Source organism: Sus scrofa, chromosome 10, assembly GCF_054392235.1.
Source record: "Sus scrofa isolate SSC_HxYL_T2T_F1_AM1 chromosome 10, Sscrofa_HxYL_maternal_Yorkshire_Landrace_v2.0, whole genome shotgun sequence".
Classification (NCBI taxonomy): domain Eukaryota; kingdom Metazoa; phylum Chordata; class Mammalia; order Artiodactyla; family Suidae; genus Sus; species Sus scrofa.
In genome coordinates this window covers 2,502,289-2,519,568 of record NC_139392.1, presented here as the reverse complement: position 1 = coordinate 2,519,568, position 17,280 = coordinate 2,502,289, and the positions used below count along the sequence as shown (strand labels likewise).

Below are 17,280 nucleotides of genomic sequence, written 5' to 3'. Positions count from 1 at the left end.
GCTGAGAAATGGTGTCTTTCAGTGTCACCTTGTTTGTTAATGGTGAAATTGCAGTGGTACTCTATCAGCCAACCATTTCACAGTTTTGTTTTGAGAGTATATTAGACGGGGACAGTTTTTGAAATAAAATGATGGAGTGCTGTCGGAAAAACTGAGTCACACAGAAAATCAGAAGTCCACAGTTATCTATTAAGCCAGTATGTGGTTCAACTCCTCTCCTCATCACTTAATTGTCAGGACTTAGAATAGCCACTTTTTTTTTCTGATCCTTTAAGATATGTTCTTCTGATTATTTTACAATTTAGACACTGAACATTTAAACAAAAAACATATTTCTTTTTGGGTAGCTTCCAGATGGAATTTTTTTTTTTTTTAACACCTTAGGTGGATAGACCAAGAGACCATTGTCTTTCTAGATTGTATAAGATTTTAGTGGTGGCAGGTCAAATAGGTAAGAATAAAAGCAAAATTTTTAAGTTGGAGGTTCTCTTTTGACGATAAATAGAAAATGTTTTCATTTCATGTGAATTTTTTTCCATTCTGGGCACAGCAAATTGTAAATTTTTTTTAAACTGCAGACTAGGTGAAGCCTAAGATGCGAATGTATGTATTTCCCCTAGTGCCTCATGAATGCTTTCTAGAGCTCTCACGAAGGTCAACCCCACTCTAAGCAGTGCCGTGTCAATTTAAACTGTCTCCAAAGTGAAGTGCATTTTGGCTTTTGTTCAGTTGCTCTGAATAATGTTGAAGGCCTGAAAGGGTCGGCCATGTTCAATAGTCTAACTGGGGGCCACGTTTCCAGGCTTGGTGTATTATTCAAAACCGAAGCTTTGCTGTCCTGACAAATTTAAAACGACCACCACCATTTATTTCCTGCCCATGCCATATGGATAAATGAGCTGGCCTGGGGGTCCTGCTCAGTTGCATCAGAGCCTTCACTCTGGGATCCAGAATATTCTGGATGTAGCAGCTACAATACGAACACTGGTGCTAACTAGAGCTGAGGGACAAAAGCATACAACTGTCAAAGCAGGCACTAGCTAGTTTAATGTCTTTGAGGGGGTGACGTGCCCTCCTTCTACCCTCCCCTCTTTGCCCAAAGCAACACGCACAGGCATGTCTGAGACCCAGAGTAGAAGCTGAGGCCTCCTGCAGGCAGGGGAACCAGTGGAATACAATGTATTCAACACTGAAAACTAAACATAGAACTCCCATTTGATCCAGCAATCCCACTCCTGGGCATCTATCCAGAGAAAACCACAACTGGCAAAGACATATGTACCCCGATGTTCATTGCAGCACAATTTTCAATAGCCAAGACATGGAAACAACCTAAATGTCCATCGACAGAGGAGTGGATCAAGAAGATGTGGTCCATATACACAGTGGAATATTACTCAGCCATTAAAAGGAACAAAATACCAGCATTTTTAGCAACATGGATGGACCTAGAAATGATCATGCTAAGTGAAGTCAGTCAGTCAATGAGACACCAACATCCAATGCTTTCACTGACGTGTGGAATCAGAAGAAACGACAGACTGAACTTCTTTGCAGAACAGATGCTGACTCACAGACATTGAAAAACTTATGGTCTCCGGAGGAGACAGTTTGGGGGGTGGGAGGGTGTGCTTGGGTTGTAGGATGGAAATCCTGTGAAATTGGACTGTGATGATCATTATACAACTACAGATGTGATAAATTCATTTGAATAATAATAAAAAAAATAATAATAATAATAATAATAATAATAATAATAATAATAATAATAATAATAATAATAAAAAAAACCCCCACACTCGGCGGTTTACAGTGCAGATTTATCACTTAGAGCCCCAGGGACTGCTTCCAGAAAGCAGATATTTTTTACTTAAGCATAATGTTGTTTTCCCCAAGTCCCATACTTACTCAGCATTTAGCAAATTTTTCATTACTATGTACAAAGAAAGAAATCAAAACAGCATTCCCACAATTTATGGACTAAAATATAGTTTTGTTCATAAATATTGCGCTGCGGCTCTTCATTCCCACGGCTGTGTTACGGTTTACAGGGGATACTGACGGGTAATTAGAAAATGCTACCGGTGGTACAGGAGGCTGTCTCATCTCTGCCAGAAACTCTCGCCTATCAACACTTAGGCTGTCTTGGCAAAGACTGCAATTCCTGCAGCATTGGCCGGCAGGCAATGCCACTTTAGGGAAGCTTGAAATTATCATCGGAGAGCTGCTGTAGGAAAGATGAAAATACAAAAGGGACTTCGGATGTCAAGAGTGTGAAAATAAGAATGAGGTTTCTTAAAACCCAACAGCTGAAAATCAAAGAAAATTTTATTCATTTTTGCTGTAAAAACATTTGTGAATTTTATACAGTCACTATAGATCGAACTTTGTATCAACAGAAAATGACTCTTTTACATTGAATCTTTAAAGGATTTAATGGTTTTAATCTGGAACCCTGCTTTAGCTAATATTAGAGTCATAGTCTGCTTTCTTTGTTTTATAAGTTTTGGACATACTGTATACATTTTTGATCTTCCTGCTAATTTTTATTTTTTATTTTTTTGGTCTTTTTGCTATTTCTTGGGCCGCTCCCGCGGCATATGGAGGTTCCCAGGCTACGGGTTGAATCGGAGCTGTAGCCACCGGCCTACGCCAGAGCCACAGCAACGCAGGATCCGAGCTATATCTGCAACGTACATCGCAGCTCATGGCAACGCCGGATCGTTAACCCACTGAGCAAGGGCAGGGATCGAACCCGCAACCTCATGGTTCCTAGTCGGATTCGTTAACCACTGCGCCAGGACGGGAACTCCCTTCCTGCTAATTTTTATCATGAATGTTTTCTGTAAACAGCATCTATGTTTAACCTTGGTCTTCTCTAAAAGAAGCTTAAGCACTTTATACTTATTTACATAAATGGAAAGTGATGTCAGCAAGATGACTGAATAAGATATCCCGTCGCTCGTCTCTCTCTTCAACAAAAATAATTTGGCCACCATCCCCAGGGGTTGCAAAACAAACAAAAGCAGAAACACAAAGACAAAACTTGATGGGAGCTTTGAGATTCAGGCGGTAGATGTGACCCTGCTGGAGACCCTCCTGAACTGGTCCCCAGCAAGGTTCCTCCTGGCTGGTGTTCCTCCAGCCCCCAGAAGGAGCCTGCTTTGGGTGCAAGGGCAGAGGAGAGCGTGCCTCCTGCATCAACGTGGACAGGTGTGAGCTGAGCTCCGGAAGCCACGCTCTCCCCCAGGCTGGGGGCGGCGCCCCTTTCTAGGGGCTCCTCATTGGGCAGGGGGCGGGCCTCCGGGGGTGAAGGGGGAGGCGCAGGCGCATTGCTCAGCTCCAGCCGCAGGGTGGGAGTGGGGGACCTCCGCACGCCGGCCACCTGCCACTGCCCGCGTGGGTGGGGGGTGCTCAGGTGTGGCATCGCCCCTCGCTCGAGCGGAGGCCTGACGACGGCCCTTGTGCCCCGGAAACCTGGTCTGAAGGGCAGGGAGGGTCGGACTCTGCAGCGGCCCCCCGGGAGCCAGGGAACCTAGACGGAGCACAGAGGAGAAGAAAAAGGTGAGACTCTGCTACCTTGATCCTATTTTTATTTTCTGAAAATTATTAATGGGCTTCGTTGGCGACAACACCCCCCCCCAATCTGCCTATTGTCCTGCCCCTAGTTCTCCAGGGGTGCAGGCAGGAGCAGGTCCATCTTCTGTAACTGTTTTCTGCTGAGCGCCGGTGTCTTGCTAATCCGGGTGGAGGAGCAGAACTTCTCAGCCTCCTTTGGAGGTGTTTGCTTGTCCCCGGGCCTCGGCCCTTAGCAGTTTCTCTCTGCGTGACCACCATTTGTCCAACCTTCCAGAGACAAAGGACACCAGGCAGTGGAAGATCCCTGGGCCAGAGGTCAGCAAAAGAGAGCCATGGTCACCTGCCAACGTTTTCCCACGAATGCAGGTGTCCTGGTCTCTGGCCTGTAGTGAGTGTGCCCTGAGGTCAAGGCTCAGACTTTTCTGGTTTTGAAAGAGGAGATGCAGGTCAGAGTGTGGTTCTCTGAGGAATCAAGGGGGTCCATTGCCCCAGGTTGTCTCTCTGGAGGTTGGGGTGCGGGGCCTTTTTACTTGAGTGTGATGTTTTCACAGATTTTTCCCTGCGACGTCAGGGCAGAGCCTGTGGTTAGGGGCACGGAGTGGAGTCTGTCGCACTTAGGAGTGAGCTGATCTAGTGGCCGAGGGTTTCCACACGTTTGGGTGCACCCGGGATTCTGGCTAAAAGTGGGCGAGGGCCAGGTCAGGTGCAGGCAGAGCCTGGTCACTGAGTTTTGGGAGAGCGCTCCTGCCTGGAGGGGGCACCTGAGCTGCTCCATTTCAGGGGGGCTAAGGTTTCCCTTTTCTCGGGCTCGGGTAAGGGGTCTACACTACATGAATTCAAATGCATTTAACGTTAACTTATCTCTTAGAACTAACTGCATGGGGAGCAGGGCAGTGGGCACTTAATCCAGTTTTCTTGAGTTTCAGCCAAGGCCCATTTTAAAATTTGAATAGAGCTCTTGACTTTCCCTGATGAGAAATGGGGTCTCCAGGCCGATTGGAAGGTCCGTTTTTTATGCCCAGGGCACTCGTAGAGTGGCCCATAAGGTGTAGGGTTAGGGAGCACAGGATGTATGTCCCAGGTGGCCTCAGTGGCTACCCTGAGGTCCAGTACCATGTGGTGTTCCCCACTGAGTGTTTTTTTTTAAACAAGGAGAGTGGGGGTGCCGAGACCAGCTCAGCAGGATGGGGCTGAAGAACGGGTGCTCTGGAACTTAAGGAACAAAGTTAACATAAAACAAGACACAGAGACATTTATCTGAAGTAAAGGTGGGAACCGGGGGACTTAAGGTCTCAGGGACCAAGAGCCCTGCCTCAAGAAACCACACTGCTTTGATTGTGCTCTGGAGGAGGACAAGGATGACATCAAGCGAAAAGGGGGTTTTAGGTGCAGGATATAGGGCTTTTTATTATTATTTTAAAAGTCACTTAGCTGGTAGATGGTTAAACTTTTTACTTGAAACTTTAGGCATTTAAGAATCATTAGCATTTGAGTTAGCTGTCTATGCATAGCATTTCAGAGAATCCTCTGCAAAGGGCATGCCTATTTGCGGCAACCCTGAGTGCCTAGGTTTGCACCTTGGTTCTCTTTGCTGATGCATATTCTGCTAAGGACCCCTCATACACCACTTGGTCAGGAGGTTCCTCTTTCTCTTATGCTTTAGAGGACACATCATGCTTGTGCAAACGGCGTGCCCGTCTGCACAGGTCCGGTGCGCCTAGACCATGGTATCATATCCACATTCAGCTGACCCCGCGAATAACCCCTGCCCTTAGGTCTTTGTTCTTAAGCTCAAGTCATTTACCATCACCGAGCCTGTTTCTCCAGCAGGAAGACAGGACAAAGTAAGGCAGGACAAGATGGAGTTTTCAGCAAAGACGCTAAGAAAATATTATAAAAACATGTCCTGCAACATGGGGGTACTAAGGCTGATTGCCCCCCGCATAACAGAGACAATGCCCAAAAAGGCCTCCTGACGCAGGGGGTACTGTTTTTATTGAGCCAAGTATGTCTGAGTTCACTCCACTCATTCCAGGGCCCAGACCTTGGGATTTGCTCCAGGGACACCAGCTTGATCTGCCTGGGAAGGTTTGCTCTCAGCCACTAACGTCATCATGTGCCCTTTTTCTGCAGGGGTGCAGGTGTCCACTTTGTCTCCAATCGGGTGCATAGTAATCCCCATTTATCTAAGTTATCTCTTTCTAGCAGGGGCGTGGGGCATTCGAGGTCCTACAGGAAGGGGTGGATGTATCTCTAATTTACATTCTGATGGCTCTGGGAGTGCCTGTTTTTGAGTCTGCCCTGAAACCCTCATCATTTTACAACTCCTGTGACCAAGTCTGCCTGATCTGGTGTTCAGTACTAAGTGGCACTGGTGTTGACTAAGAATTCATCAGGCTTTCCTCTGTGTCCAGTGTCAGCCGGGGCTCCATGGAGGGCCATTGGAGTACCAGCTTAGGAGCCCCCGGCTCCATCACTTTTCATCCATTGGAACCATCTGCCTCCAAGGGTGCTGGCTGGGAGCTGCCATTTCTGCCCCCCTTTGTGGGCGGTGAGGGCATTCACTCTTCCTGTGTCCCTCTTGTTTACATATGGTCCACTTTTTGGGTTCTGTTTCCTTGGCTTTCTGTCCATCTCGGTGGGGTCTGAGAGTCACTCACTGCGTTCAAGCGTCTCTGTGGGTGGTTAGTCCAGAGCCCCATGCTGGCTGGCTGACATCTTGCCTCTGGATCTTTTTATTCTCTGACGTTTCCTTCTCTGTATCTCAGTAATTAAACATCCCTTTGGCAACCTATACCAGGCAGGAGGTGGGGGTGTCTGATTCTATTTTCAGTTTCCCATGTTTATGCCTCATGTCAGCAGCACTTTGGGAAGTGAAATATGACCTCAGGGTCACATTACCTCCCAGGGACCTGGAGTCACTAGTGGTACAGATTCAAAGGTATTCCCTGAGGGTCCCCAGGAGTGCCAGCGGGGCTTCTGTTGGCTCCTGATTGATTCCTTTATCTTATTCCCATTGGCAGGCTTCTTTCCTGCTGCTTAGACTCCCTTCAGGATCCACATACGATCTTCTCCCCCTTCTCCGAGTGGTGGTCCCAGTGGGGCTCGTTATGTGAGACCCCTTGATTCCTCAGTCTGAAAGTAGCATAACCTGCACTTTTTCTATTCTTCTTGCTGTCGTCTTCTTGGGATTTCGCAGACTGTGGCCTCTTCTTCCCCTGTTTGGTGTACATTGAGGAGGCTCTGGATGTCAGCCCAGGGGGGGGTCATGGGTCTGAAAGGGTCCCCTAATCGGATTAAGACCCCCCCCCCGCCCCAATCGTCTCTCGACTCCTATTATGACATGTCCAGTTACACAGATCAGACGTGACCAATGAGTTGCGAACCGGGTGGGCCCGCACTCTCCAGTGGAGACTTGCCTCAAAGGGACTACTTTTCCGGGTGGATTGTTGGACCCTGGTTGGTAATTAGTCCTGCTTTGCATCCCTGCTGGATGAGGTTCTGGGGGACGGGACTGAGATGGAGGGGCCCAGACTGGGGCATAAGAGGGAAGGGGTGGGGAAGGAGCAGCAGAAGGAGGCTGAGAGAGGACAGCAAGAAGGTCCTCACGGAGGGTCAGGGACTGGATGATCGCACAGGAGGAGAGCCCACATGCCTTTGGAAGCCCTTTCCTGATATAAGGCCGTGCAAAACTGGGCATAGGGAATTTCATCCCGTTTCTGTTGTCTCTGGCAGAGCAGGTCCAATTATAATTCAAGGGCGCTGTAATTTAGAGACCCATGGGTAGGCCAGCTTTCCCCATCTCTCAGCAGGTATCAGGGCCAGACTGGATTACATAAGAGTAAATGTTTGGAGGTCCGGGGGTGATGCCTGAAAAGCTTCCATTTGGTATGATGTACCTTAACAGGCTGTCCTTCGGGCTGGTGGACATTTGGTTCGCCACAGCTTAGGTGTTCTGTTTTGGTGGTTTGTTTCCAACTACTGCGACTTGCTGGGACACACTTGCCATCAGATTTCACCCACGTAAGATATCCAGTTCAGGAAATTTGGAACCAGCCCCAAACTGTTCATGGGTTCTTCAAAAAATCAAAATAGGAGGTGTCTAAATGGTGAGGACTCTGATATAATGGGGGGTTCCTTTGGACTTGTAATGGCCTGTGCTTGAGATAGTCTCTCCTTAGTCAGAATGTCCCATAAAAGGCTAGACGGGATCACTTCTGGGCCAGAGGAACTTCAGTTGCTTCCTAACCAGTGTGGTACCACGTGGCGTGGCACAGCTGTCTGAGGCAGGGCTCTTCTCTTTCCAACTTTTTTGGGAGTTCTTGGACTTCCCAGATGGGTGGAGTTAAAAGCATGAGGGATTCCTCCCGGGTACGCACCAGCTCACTTGGGCAGCTGGTATTCTGTGCTGATACTGGGAAGGGAGCCTGGAAAACCCTGGTTGATAAAGAATTGCCCGTGGTTGACCTGACAAACAGTGGGAGGGGAGAGGCAGGTCAGTGAGTGTTTCCTGTTCTCACCACTAGCTCACTGGACTCCCAGGAATGTGGTTCCTGGTTTCCTTGGTGACTCACAAGCCTCCCTAGCCTACTTCAGAGAAACTAGCACTGACCATAAGAGGCCAAGTCATGGGTCAAGGACCGACCTTGGCACCCTTTTGCTCTGATACATCCTTTCCCTGAACTTGGATTGAGTTTCCTTATTCCATTTCATCAGATGGTCCTGATTTCCTAGGTCTTTTCCTAGTTTCACGTCTTGGCTCATGAGGCTGCGCATTGGCCTTTACCAAACTGGAAGTGACAATGGAGAATGCTATGAGTTTTAGTCTCTGATCCCTGACGATGGCCCTTGGAGGTTGGCGAGGAGGGCAAAAAGCCCTGGTGTGGCTGCTCCTGTCTTATACAGAGGTCAAGAGGATAGCACGACTGGGGAAACGGTGGCTAAGGCTGCTTTGGCTCCCTCTCACCCACCGGTCTCCACCATCTGGGCATCCAGTACCATGGGAGGCCAGAGAGAGGCAGTGAGCAGACTTGCATGAGTTTTAGTCTCTGATCCCTGACGATGCCTCAGTATGATCCCCTCAAGGGGCTACCATCCAGATGCCTCTGGGGGCTCTGCTGTGTGGACACCGCACCCAGGTATCAGGTTGCTAGGCAGAGTTGCTCTGAATTTTGTCGAAGGCTATCATACGCTGCACCATCAGAGTGAACTCAAAGATCCGAGGGAATGAGCTCACACAAATATCCCAAAGCCTCTGCCATCCTTCCGCTAGAGCTGGTGGGAGCCAAGAGACTAGTGGATGGATGCAGGTGAACAGGCCGCAGTTCTTTCCATCTGGCTTGCCCAAATTTTGTTACCCTTTCAATTTGGGCCCCAACAAGGATTTCTCTGTCCAGTATTATTGGCGCCTATAGAATAAGACTAAGTTTGGTTCAGAAGCAAGGGAAAGCTTTTTTCTTTGATCAGAGAGTGGAGAGCTGCACACTTGCAGTCTAGAAGACAGACTCTCCCTGACAGGCCGTGGGTGTGGCTACTTTATAATGTGATCATCAGCAAGGAGGGGCCAGAGTTCTTGGGGGTCAGGGGTTAGAGGGCAGCTGTGCAGCTCACACTCCACATCTCAGGGTCTTGTGCGGTGCTTCTGCACACAACCTACTGAGCTGAGGTGTTGGCGAGCCATTTTGCGCCAGGAATGAAGGCCATGGTTGAGGTCTCTTCATGCAGCCCCCTGTGAACTAGTGAATCTCAACTAGGCACAAGGGAAAAGAAAAAGGTTAGACTTTATTTATATTGCCTAGATTCTATTTGTATTTCCTGGAAATTGTTAATGGGCTTGGAGACAAAGACTGAGGAAAGCCATGTGGAGAAGGCAGGGCCACACCAGGCAGCTGACACAACAAGGTCCAGGCTACAGACTCCAAAACAGCTTTGTCCCCCTGAGAACTAGGCTGAAGCCTCATTTGGCAGGATATAAAATCAACATCTCCAAATCAGCTGCATATCTAGACACTAACAACTATTTGAAAGAGAAATAAACCACTCCTATTTACAGTAGCATTAAAAACAATAAAATACTTAGAAATAAATTTAACCAAGGAAGTGAAAGATATGTACAACTATAAGACTTAAGATCACTTTCATAATAGAAATCGAACCAGACGCACATAAATGGAAATATATTCTTTGTTCATAGATAAGAAGAATTAATATTGTTCAAATTCCATATTTCCCAAAGTGATGTATAGATGCAATGCAAATTCTACCAGAATCAAAATTACGACAGCATTTTCACAGAAAGAAAAAAAAAATCCTAAACTTAGTACGAAAGCACAAAAAAAAATCCTGAAGATCTGAACACTCTTGAGAGAGAGCAATGATGAACCGCCTCACCCTTCAATTTCAAATTCTATAACAAATTGATAGTTACCAAAACAGTATGGTTCTGGCATAAAGGCAGACACATACAGCAATGGAACAGAATCGAGGACTCATAAGTAAATCTACACATACATGGTCAACTAGTATTTAATAAGGGAGCCAAGAATATTCCACGGGAAGAGCTTAGTCTCATCCATATAGGGAGTTTAGATAACTGGACATTCACACCCATTAGCATGATTGGACGCTTAGTTTGTACCACTCCAAAGAATTAACTCAAAGTGGTTTCAAGAATTAAATATAAGATCTGAAACCATACATATTTTTGAAAAAAAAAAAACATAGGACAAAAGCAAATTAAGATTGGTTTTGGAAATTGTTTCTTGGGTATAATAGGAAAAGTGAAGGCACTAAAAGCAAAAAATTCCATACTGGCACTGCATCAAACCAGAAAGCCTCTACACAGCATAAGAAGCAAAATGAAAGGTAATCTGCAGAATGAGAGAAAATACTTACAAACCATGTATCTCATAAGGGTTTGATATCCAGAATGTACAGTGAACTCATACGACTCAATAGCAAAACTAACAAGCAAACAAAAAAACCCGATAATGATTAAAAATGGGCAAATACCCACATGGACATTTTTCAGGAGATGCTATTTGAGACCAGGTACTTGAGAAGCTACTCGACTGCTATTCACCTTATCATTGGGAAAGTGTAAATCAAAACTACAGTGAGATAGCACCTCACAGCTGCTTGAACGGCTAACATCAAAGACAAATGATAACAGGTGTTGGTGGGTATGTGGTAAAAAAGAAATCCTTGTGCACTGTTCGTGGAAATGTGGAAATTGCTACAGCCGTTGTGGAAAACACTGCGGACAGTCCTCAAAAGCTTAAAAATAGAACCACCATATTGTCTGCAATACTCCTTCTGGGTATACAGTCAATTGAAATGAAGTCTTTATCTCAGAGAGATATATCTATAGTCCTGTATTCATTGCAGCCTTATTTACAATAACCAAGACATGGGAACAGTCTAAGTGCCCAGGAATGAGTGAAGGTAGAAAGAACATGTGGCTTATATACACAGTGGGATACTTTGTAGGCATGAGAGAGAAAGAACTCCTGCCATTTGAGACAACATAGATGGACTTTGAGGATGTTATGCTTAGTGAGACAGGTCGAAGAAAGACCTGTTGCTCTTGCTTCTGTGTGGAATCTAAAAAAGTCGAGGATACAAAGAGTAGACTGGTGGTTGGCAGGGGCTGGGAGGTGGGGAAATGGGGCGATCCCTGGTCAAAAGATACACACTTCTAGTTGTAAGACGATTACGCTCTGGGGATCCAATGCAAGGCATGGTTCATACAGTTAACGATACTGCATCTTATACTTGAAAGGTGCCAGGAGAGTAGATCTTAAGTGTTGTCATCACAGCACCAAAAAGTGTAACTATGTGAGAGGTTAAGAAACAAAATTAAACGGAGGAAATTGTAAAGATCTTCCTGGCTTTATTCAGAGATGAATGAAATGGACAGCGTCCAGTCTAGCACATGGAAAGATGCTCCAAGGAGCTGTACAGGATGAAAGCCTTTCGTAGGCAGAAGGGTGTAAGAATAAGAATGTTATTCCGGTAAGAAAAGGCAGGTGGTTGTTTCTAGGTTACTTTCTTTATGGGGCGTGGCAGGGCCTAGCCCGCAGATCACCTGGCTAGTGCTGATCAGGTGGTCCTGACTGTCAGGTTGAAGATTCCATTTCCAGGAGAGATGAAACTAATCTGTGTGATGATTTGGGGCTTAGCGTAAGTAACTCCCTTTGGGGCCTGTTGTTTTGTTTTTAACAGAAATAATGTATTGACTAACCATATTTCATTCACTTTGCAGTGTAAATGTGTATATTAAATCATCACATTGTAATCCTTCAACTTAGATGATTTTACATGTCAAATAGATCTCAGTAAAGCTGGAAAAAAATGTGGGGGGGGGGAGAGAGAGAGAAAGGGAGAGAGGGAGCTTTCTGTATACACATGTAACTCACATTTTTATCCCTCATCCACTGATGGACATTTTGGTTGTTTCCGTAACTCGGCGACGGTACGACGCTGCAGGGAACTGAGGGTGCAGATACCGTTTCAAGGGGCCGATTTCAGTTATTCCGAAGCGGATCTGTTGGTTCATATGGTGGTCCTAGTTTTAAATCTTTGAGGAATCCCTGTCTTATTTTCTCTGGCGGCCGTGTCAGTTTACATCCCCTCCGGCAGCGCACAAGAAAAGCCCTGTCCCTTTTCTCCACGTCGTCATCAGTATTTATTATCTTTTGTGTTTTTGATGCTGGCCATCCGGGCTGGTGAGGCGATACCTTGTTCTGGTTTTGATGTGCCTTTCCCAGATGACGAGAGATGTGGAACCCTTGGCATATATTTATTAGCCACTTGAACGTCTTCTGTAGAGAACTGTCTAATTAGGTTCTGTGCCCATTTATTTTTTATGAAGATTTCATTTTTTAGAGCCGTTGTTGGTTTATAGCATGATCAAGGGGACGTTCGAGAGGTTTCTCTCATGCCCTTGCCTGCGTACAGGTGTAGCCTCCCCCATTATCAACATCCGCCACCAGATGGTACATTTGTTGCAACTGAGGAACTGCATTCACACATCATAATCGCTCAGGTCCAAGGTGCACCTGAGGGGTCCCTCATGGTGTCGTACATTGTATGGGTTTCGACAGATGCATCATCACATCACTTTGGTATCACACACGATATGTTCACTACCTGGAACATTGTCTGAGCTCCGCCTGTGTATCCTTGCTGCCCTTACTCAGTGACTGATTTTTCTACTGTTTCCACCCTTTTGTCTTTTCCAGAATGTAGTATAGTTGAAATCATATAGTAGGTAGTCTTTTCAGATTGGCTTCTCTTTTTTTTGGGGGGGGGGACATTTTTGGCTGCTGCATATGGAGCCCCCAGGCCAAGGATCAGAGCCACAGTTGAGACCTAAGCCCCAGCTGTGGCAACGCCAGATCCCTCACTTACGGTGCCAGGCTAGGCACCGAATCCACATCCCAGCAGCTCCCAACACACCGCCAATCCTGTTGCAACACAGTGGGAACTCCAAGATTGGCTTCTTCTTTGGTTTAATAATATGCATTTAAGTTTCCTCCATGTCTCTTCATGACTTGATACCTCGTTTCTTTTGAGCAATATTCCAGTGTATGGATGGGCCACATTTTATTCATGTATTCTTCTGCGGAAGGGCATCTTGTTTGCTTCCAAATTTGGGAATTATAGCTAAAACTGCTCTACACATCTGTGTGCAGGTTTTTGCGTGCACATGTTTTCAACTCTTTAGGGTAAACACCAAGGAGCATTGCTGCTGGATCGTGTCCTCAGAGTCTGTTTAGAGAGCCAGGGTCTGTGGTGGCAGCAGGGCCAATTCTGCCTGTGCTGGGTCTCCGTGCCAGGTGCCTGTGGTGATACTTGCTGGGACTTCCCTGGTCCAGGGCTAGCAGTTGTCCTGGCTCACACATCTGGCCTCTCTGATGACAGAAACCCTGTGGCACCCTGGTGGGGAAAGCTTTAGGGGATCTGCAGCAGATGCAAAGACTGTGGGTTTCCTCAGGGCGGGGCGCTGGCGGGGAGGCTGTGATGTCTCCCTGGTGAGAGGTCCGCGCGTGAGCCTGCCCTTCTCTTTGTCCCTCCCTGTCTCCAGATGCGTCCGCTCTGCAGTGGCTCCTTCAGGCAGCAGCCAGAGCGCCTGGGAGAGATGAGACACGGATGCTCACCTTGCTTCCCTCTCCCCGCCGCCTGCCCAGGAGAACCCGCCGGTGGGGGTGGAGGGGCCCCTCTTGGCACGGAGCTCTGCTGGCCTGGGAGACAGGATGATGCAGGTGAGATAAAACTTTTCTTTCCATCTTTTCTGTGTGCTGCTGCTGCTTTTTTACTTTACTGTGTTGCTTTGACCTTCTTGACTGGACTTCAGAGCTCTCCCAGAGCTATTTTTGTGTGTGGATAGTAGTTGTTCCATGATTGTTTTTTTGTGGAGAGATGAGGGTGAGATTTCCTACTTTGCCGTCTAGCTGACATCACCCAGTAGACCTCTTTCAGTTTGTTCATTTTCACTGCGATGGGGTATGCCAGCCTTTCATTCTATGACTACAATCATTTGTCCATTCTGTGCTGTGTGCATTTATTTATTTTGCTTTTGTGAATAATACAGTATGGGTAGTCTCCCGCCTGTCTCCTGGTGGTCATATAAAAAGTTTTCTTTAGGGGATTTTCTGCTGGGCTCGCTTGGGGAATCTTCCATGCTTGCAGCCGTCTGACAGCTCGACTGGATCTGCAGGGCGCATGGTAGCCTCATTTCATCTGCCTGCATTTCATCTGTCTGGCTGCTGATGCTGGCTCCTGGCTTCCTTATCTTCCATATGGCTTCTCTCCTTCCACTTGGCTAGACTGGTTTTTGCAAGCAAGGAAGTCTCAGGGTTCTAAGAAGGTGACAGCAGGAGATGCAAGGTCTCTTCAGTTCTAGGCTGGGTCATTCTCACATGTGCTCTTGGTCAAATAAGGACAAGACCCATCAGGATATAAGAGGTGGGGATATAGTGTTCACATCCCAGACCCATGTTTTTAGTCTCGCACAGTCCAATCACCAGCCAGACTGTTTCTCTTGCGACGGAGTAAACCACCTTGAACTTAGTAAAACAGCAATGATGTGCTGTTCTCTGGGAGTCTCGTGGTTGGCCACCTGCTCCGTTTGGGTGCTTGTCTACCCCGTGAGCATTTATGAGGCTGCAGTCTTCTGGTCTGAGTGGACCTGGAGGACCCGTGGAGACCCATAAACTGCTGCAGCTGGAGCTGGCCCTTGGCTGGGGAAGCCAGCCTCTCCCTCTAGGTAGCACCTCATCCTTTGGTGAACAGGATTCGGAATGCTCACGCCGTGGCGGTTTCAGGGATCCGAGAACGTGAGGCCAGAATTCACAAGGATTGTAACATACACCGACCTCACCTCTAACAGTTTATTGGTCAAAGCAAGACCGAGTCCAGCCCCCTTTTAAGGAGAACACGTTTTAATTGATGTGAGGAGTTGCAGCCTATCATGGATCTATTTTCAGTCTACCGTGGCTTGTAAGCTTTTTTGTTTGAAAGTCTACTTCGTCTGATATTAATAAAGTACATCAGGTTTATTTAAAAAATTATTTAATGCTTGCCTGGTCTTGGTTTTTTTTGTTTTTGTTTTTGTTTTATTGCTTTTCAGGGCTGCACTTGCGACATACGGAAGTTCCCAGGCTGAGGGTCGAATCTACAGCTGCCAGCCTGCACCACAGCCACAGCAGCGCAGGATCTGAGCCAGGTCTGTGACCTGCACCACAGCTCACAGCAATGCTGGGTTGCTAACTCACTGAGCAAGGCCAGGGATCGAACCTGCATCCCCGTGGGTACTAGCTGGGTTCCTTACTGGTGAGCCGCCATGGGGACTCCACCTGGTCTTGTTTTGCTCATTTAAATGTCAACCTTTCTTTTTCCTTCTGCATGAAATAGCTCATGGCTTAGCTTTTAAAGTCCATCCAAAATATATTTTTAACTTTGTATTTGTTACATGTAAAAGAATATTTTTAAAATTCTCTCTTCTTCCCTGTGAACTAGTTCGAATGCTGGAACACTGATTTCATTCTCATGCTATGTGATGTAGTGTAATCTCTGTTGCTTAGATTTGCTGGTATTTCTAATCTGTCGTTGGATTGGACAGAATTGCAAGATAAATGTCAATTCTGTTTTGAGGTTCAGCCGACATCCTTGCTAGTAGCAGATAGTACGGAAAAATGTAGATAAACGTATTCTCAGACAGTATTACAGAATTTCTCTTTCATCTATGAAATAGTACAACTAAATTTTTTTGGTTGATGATTGGCAGTTATTCCTTTCCAGAAAGATGCTTACTATTTTTAATGCTATCCTCAATAAAAATACTATCTTCAGTAGAAATTTCTGAAGTTTTAAAAGTTAATTTCATTTATTTTATTACTAATATAAAACTTTCTCATACTGAGAGTTTTCAATAAAATGTCCTTGTTTAAAAATTGATTTCTCTTTGGTTTCTTTCGTTGGACCAGAAATATCTCTTCAATATTTATTTGACTCAATGAAAATAAAATCTTGCTTTTGAGGGTGAATGTATTTTTGCCCTTAGTTCCTGCTACATTTTACGTTTTGCTAAGAATTTTAAATAACTATTTTCTTAATTATCTATAATACATTGGGCAACATGTTATTTTTATAATCAGAAATATTCTTGAAATTTTTGTCTTAATTTTCTTAAACCCCACTTTTTAGATTTACAAGGCATGAGTATACGAAAGTAAATCATTGTGATAGCAGATTTGAACCTGTGAGCATATGAAATGTGACAGGTTGTTTCATTTAGCAGGGAAATTAATCGTATAACACGTTGTGCCGTAGACACTAACAGGGCACCAGGACAAAAGGAGAAGACTGGCAATCCTAAGTCAGGATTTTCTCTTGAGTGTTATTGAAAAAAAGTCCTTTCAGTTCCCCCCCCAAAAAAAGTACAGCTTATTATATTCTGTCGTTGAACATGAGCTGGTAATCACAGCCGGTGAAGTCTTATTTCCTGGGGGGGCATGAGGTCACATGCCATGGAAAATGGCCAAAATAAAGTCAGCATGTTACTTTCTGAAGACGTGGTTGGGTGGATTAACAGAGTTATGGGTTTAGTTTGAATGAGGCACAGCCGAGAAACGGGAATTTATCTTTTTTTGGAGATATTCAGAATTAGTAGTGATGGACTAAAACTGAGATTAAGGTAGTGACTTACTCTCCTTTCCTCTTCGGCATGTAATAGGGATTGAAGCCAAGCCTCGGGCCCTGGCCTTCTCCAGGACAGAGGGGGCATGTGGAGAAGAAGGGGTGTGGGCTCCAGAGCTCTGAGCATGACGCAGAGGGCTCCTTGCAGGGCTCTGCCCCCTTTTCTGACCAGGTGCTTCAAGCATCGTCAGTTAGCCGCAGGTTAACCACTATGTAGCACAGGGAAGGAACAGAGGCTCAGGCCCACTTCACCACAGTTAATTGAGAAATCAATTAATCTACTTAAGTAATTGAGATTTAATAGTATTTATGAAGCTTTTTTATTCTGTTAGTTTCACAAAGAGCCTTATTAAAATGTGGCTCTACCAAACTCCCACCTTGACTAGCCTCAAAAAAAAAAAAAAAAAAACCCCAAAAATCCAAAGCCCAACCATCCCAAGAGCCAGCTTCATTATCAGCAAACTACAGGCTTTGCTTGAGTCCCTGGAGCAGATGACAATT

At 45.9% G+C, this 17,280-nt stretch overlaps 1 long non-coding RNA gene across 1 annotated transcript; it reads left to right on the top strand.

The window, feature by feature from the left end:
* The first annotated feature begins 3,314 nt into the window (after nt 1-3,314).
* LOC146398757 (uncharacterized) lies at nt 3,315-16,034 on the top strand. The gene is made up of 2 exons (XR_014817230.1): nt 3,315-3,564; nt 13,667-16,034. It is a non-coding gene; the product is annotated as an uncharacterized LOC146398757 (long non-coding RNA).
* The last annotated feature ends 1,246 nt before the right edge of the window (nt 16,035-17,280 follow it).